Below are 5,117 nucleotides of genomic sequence, written 5' to 3'. Positions count from 1 at the left end.
AGACCAAGCTGTGTCTGGCAGGACCTGAAAGTCACGAGTTTTTCCAAGGAAAGCGACAACATCGTGCAAAGTGACTCAAGAGGCCGCGAATGAAGACACCTCGCGCGCCCCCACCGCTCCCTCCCGCGTCGGGGCCCCGCGCCCACGCCTGCATCTCACCTCGAACGCTCGCGGGGAGCAACTTCCGGCCGCAGCGTTGCCATAGCGACACGACTCCTTCCGCGCAGCCCGGACGTGCTCCGTGCAGCGCTCGGATCCCGCCGGCCGGAAACGGGAGCCGGCCTTCGGGTTCCGGGCTCCTCCGCCCCTGTCCCGCCCGGGCCGGTGCACCGGCGCCAAGGGCCCCGCGGCGGTCTCCCTCCCACCCGACTCCGGGCGGGGTCAGCCGAGTGAAGAGGGCCCCGTACCATCGTGGGGTGGCGGGGTGAAGAGGAGGCGGCTGAGGCTTCCCCAGCTGAGCCCAGGGGCGCCCGTCTAGGAGCGCGGAGGGCGGGCCTCTGTGGGGCGCGCCGCCCTGGGCCGGAGGGACCACGGGGCCGGGACCGGGATGCGCGTGGGCGGGCGGGCTGCAGGCGGCGTGGCGCGCACCTCCGCGCGCGAACCCCGGAGCCGGGCCGGGAGGTGCGGCGTCGCGCGGGGGTCCCTCCAACCGGGGGCGCCTCCACTCGTCACAGGCAGGCGACAGGCGGGCCCTGGCGGCGGCTCCGACACTTACGTGCGTGCGCGCTCATAAGCTGTGCGCTTTTGTTCGTGTGTTCAGTTATACGTTAAAACAAGACCACCTCTGCAGGCGTCCTGGTGCTTAGTCACCAGGTCTGGGCGTCCACTGGCGCTGAGAAGGACCCAGCTGTCCCAAGTGAAGATAAAACAGGTGCTCGGCCCGCCTGGCGGAGGCACCATTGGGCAGTCTCCTGCGCGCCCGTGGTCCCGCCCTTGCTTGTACGTCTGTGTGTTTCTCGACCTGGATGGTATGCCTGCTGGTCCCCAAGCTTGTCCTGCCAGTGCTGGACAAACGTCCCAACCTAGGCAGCCGTAAGAAAGGCTCTGCTTTAGGAAGCAGTTCGTGGAGCAAGGTCCAGGAGGTATTAAGAATCAGAGATCAATAACCCAAAGCCATGGGGCATGGAGGATGTAAGCCCATCCTGCTCAGACCCCACGGGACAACGGCAGTGTCTGCCTGAAGGAGCCAGAGGGGCCCGGAGACCTTTAATCTGCTGTGACAGAGCGCGGGTTCAAATCTGGCTCTGTTCCTGCCTTGTTACAACTTCCCGGGACTCAGTTTGCTTCTCAATAGAATGGGAGTGACACTCTCCTTTCCCAGTTGCTTTGCGGGTGAGAAACACGTGAAATACACAGTTCGTCCCCAGGGAAGGGCTCTAGGACGCCCATAGGACGCCCCGTTTCAATGACTATGAGCACTCCTTACTATCTGTGGTCCCTAACCCTGACCCATTCTTACCTTAAACCTGACCCCAGCGCTAACCCCAAAGGTTGCCCCAGGCACAGCGCGGCCTTGCTTCCCGTGGAAGGCTAGCTTCTACTGCCCTCTACTGGTCACATGCATTTTCCCAACCCCTCCAGTCTAGCCAAAAACCCCACAACAGACCCTCTCTCCTCAGCCCCAGCTGAGGCATCCAAGGTGCTGGGTCCAGAGATGCAGTACACACCTGCCCCCACACATCACACAGCCAGCAAGACAGTGGATGCCCGCGGCAGGCCCTGCCAACAACCCAGGTGCTCACCACCCTTCCCCGGGGCCACATCATGTCACCTGGGGCTGGCCCCCCACTGCCTCTCTGTGGTCTGCCATCCTATCTGGCCTCCCTTGGGGCCCCTTAGCTATGCCCCCGCCCGGCAGCCCATTAGCTGCCCATGGGGAGGAAGGGACATGCTGGCCCCGAGCCCTTGGCGCCTGTCTCTGCCCCACTGCCCCTCTCCACAGTGCCCTCCAAAGTCTTCCGCCTCCTGGGACCACCGAGGCCAGCACTGACATGCAGTAGCCTCAGCCTCGTCTACAGCCTTCTGCCTGCAACTCTGGTCACTGCTGTCCACTGGGCTCCCCAGCCAGGGTCCCCACAGATCAGGCCAGACTCCATGTTCTCCCAGGCGGCCTTCCCTGACCTGCTCACCGTCCTCCTGGTCAGACCAGACTTGCACCCTCCACTCCCCAATGCCCTCTGCCCGCCCTGCAAGACAGGTGTCCTGCTCCCCTGTGGTTGTTGGGCCTGCGAGCTGTGTCCATCCTGCTGCATCGCAATGGCAGACCATGTGTCAGTATCCCGGAACCCTAACAAGTAACCATAGACTGGGGGGCTTAAGACAACTGTCCCAGAGACCACAAGTCCAAAATCGAGGTGTCTGCAGGGGCTGCGCTCCCGCCGAAGGCCCTAGCTGGATCCGTCCTGCCTCATCCAGCTTCTGGTGGCTTACTGGCAGTTTTCGGTGTCCCTTGGCTTGTGGACACATCACTCTGATCTCTGCTTCTGTCATCACATGGCCCTCCTGTGTGTCTCTGTCTTTACGGTGGGACTCATGCTGCTGGTGCTGGGAGCTGACCTCACAGCCAAGCCCCCCGCAGGCCACTCATGGATAGGGATGGGGCAGGAGGCAGGGGAAGGGCACAGCCCGGGCACTGATCCGCGTGGCTTTGAGCAAGTCTCTTCCCCCTGAGGCAACAATTTCTCCATCTTCCCCTGCTCCCTGGGGCCTCTGCCTGTGAAGACAGCTCCAGAAGCGTGTGGGCACAGGTACTCCTGGCAGAGTGCTAGGGAGATGGGGATCCAGGTGGGGGTTCAGTGGAGCTGTCCTTCACTGCCCCCATCTGTGCCAGGCCCTGGACGGCCAGCCGGAGGGCCCCTGTGCCCAAGAACAAGGAGTGCCCTGTGAACCAGGAGACAGGCTGGGGATGGGAGGGGGGTCCTCACAGCTCCACACCAGGAAGGGACTCAGTGGGGAGGACAGTGCCCTGGAAGGGATGAGGGGGACTCGGGGTTCCAACACAGCCATTTCCCAGAGGTCAAAGCCTGGAGGCACAGACAGGGCTGTCGGGTCCCATGAGGGTCTACTGAGGGATGTCCCCACGGTGGGCACCGAGCGGGAAGCCTGGCCAGGACGACCCCCACAGCCATCTTTAACGGGGGAAGGGGTGGTATCCACCTTCTCTGTCATCCCACCCACTGCGTGAGAGGTGACTCCAGGGGACTCATGGCACGTCCACACTGGGACCGACCCCCCCAGAGACCACGAGGTCCACCCCTCAGGAGTGAGAATGTGGGACCCAGGTGGGAGAAGCCAGGAGGTTCCGCGGCCTGGGGCAGGCCCTGCCCGCCTCGCCGGCCTCGCATGCCCCGGTGGAAGCCCACCCTCAGGCTGGCCTCGCCTTGAGGGCACCAGCTGTGGCCGGGCTCAGCCGAGCTGCAAGCGGGTGCTGAGTCATCAGGGGGAAGAGGCCTGCGGTTGGCCCCGGAAGGGATGCCCAGGCCTGGCACGGAGCCCCGCCCACTCCCTCGGCCCCTCGCCAAGGGCAGCTGCCATCCTCCCGCCCTCCGCCCTGGGAAGCGCCACTGCACCCATGTGCCAGGCAGGGGCTGGGGTCATGACTTCTGTCCCCCGGGGCTGAGAAGCTTCACACTGAGATTCGGGGGGACGGGGCGGGAAGCTACGACTTCAGATACCACCGGGGAGGGGCCTAGGTGAGCTGAGCCCAGTGACTGGAGAGCAACACCAAAGGACAAGGTGGCCCACACTCGGGTCACACCTGGACCTGATGAGCGCAAGGTCGGGGAGAGGCGGGCAAAGCAAGGTCAGGTGCACACACCGCATTAGCGGGGTCACCAGGCAACGCACCTGAGCAGGTGAGACCTGAATGGCCTGCATGGGAGGAGAGAAAGCTGGACCAGGGACCAGGCAAGGGGACGCAGGTGCCCTGGGGCCAGGCTGGTGGCTCCTGTCCGTGGAGGTGCTGTTACTCGAACGTCCTCTCCATCACCTGCACTCACCGAGCGCCTGCTCTGTTCCAGAAGGTGGCCCAGCCCCTGGGTGGTGGTGGCCCAGGGCACGAGGCGCTACAGGGCCTGCTGGGCCCGGACACGGGAGCAAGAGGCAGAGAGGAGGCTGGGGGGCACCCGAGGAGGGTTGTGGGAGGGGGCGGAGCACAGGGGGCAGTCTCACTTGGGTGGTGGAGTGTCTTGGAGTTGCCATCTGCAGGCAGCCTTGAGTGCGGACAAGGCCACTGCCCAGACAGGTATGGACAAGAACGAGAAGGGGGCATGACTGGGCCTCACGCATGGGACAGCAGCAGGGGGAGAACCAGGCAGAGGAGCCCTGGAGACTGAGGGTGTCCCCAGGGAGTAGTGTGGTGGCGACCAGCCATGGGCCCTCACACGAGGCCTGGGAAATGGCCATCACACATGGGGGTCAGGGCTGGAGGCTGACACAGGCAGCCTGGGGCAGCACATTTTCACAGGTGTCCCGCCGGCAGGGTCCCCAACTGAGGAGGCTCTGTGCAGCGTCAGGTTCAGCCAGCCACCTCAGCTGTCCCTGACCCACCATGAGCCCCCCCTCACCTGATGAGGAGGTAGAGTTGCAGGTACCCTTGACTGCCTTCAGACATGCAGGGGTCACGGGAGCTGGCCACTGCCAGCAGAGGTTGTGTGGCCACCAGCTCTGTCCCGGACCCCATCTCAGGAGACCGTGGGCGCTGGGGGCCAGACCCAGCCAGGGAGGGGTCCCCCCAATGTTGGTGGTGCTTCTGGCCACCAGTCCTTCACCCTGCCGCCCCCCCACCACGGCTTCTTAGTGACACCTCTCTGAGGCCAGAGCTGGGGGCAAACAGTGGTAGGCGAGGTGGACAGGGGCCCAGGGAGGCAACATGCCACAGCTGCTGCCCCTGAGCTGCGGAGTGTCGCTTCCCTGTGCTTGTGGGAAGGACAGGAAGTGTGGACAGCAGAGGAGCTGTCCACTGGGAGCCTGGGCTGGGTGGCCTCCAGGAGGCAGGGAGGGAGGAACAGGCAGTGGGGACTCCAGAGACCAAGGCCGGAAGGGCAGCCTGTGGGGCCTGGAGGGGGCGGGTCGGGGCGTGAGGGGGAGGGTGCAGAGGGGAGTGAGGGGCTCCCAGT

The sequence above is a fragment of the Pteropus vampyrus genome, unplaced genomic scaffold, assembly GCF_000151845.1.
Source record: "Pteropus vampyrus isolate Shadow unplaced genomic scaffold, Pvam_2.0 Scaffold227, whole genome shotgun sequence".
In the NCBI taxonomy this organism is placed as follows: Eukaryota; Metazoa; Chordata; class Mammalia; order Chiroptera; family Pteropodidae; genus Pteropus; species Pteropus vampyrus.
Note: the sequence above shows the minus strand (reverse complement) of the source record.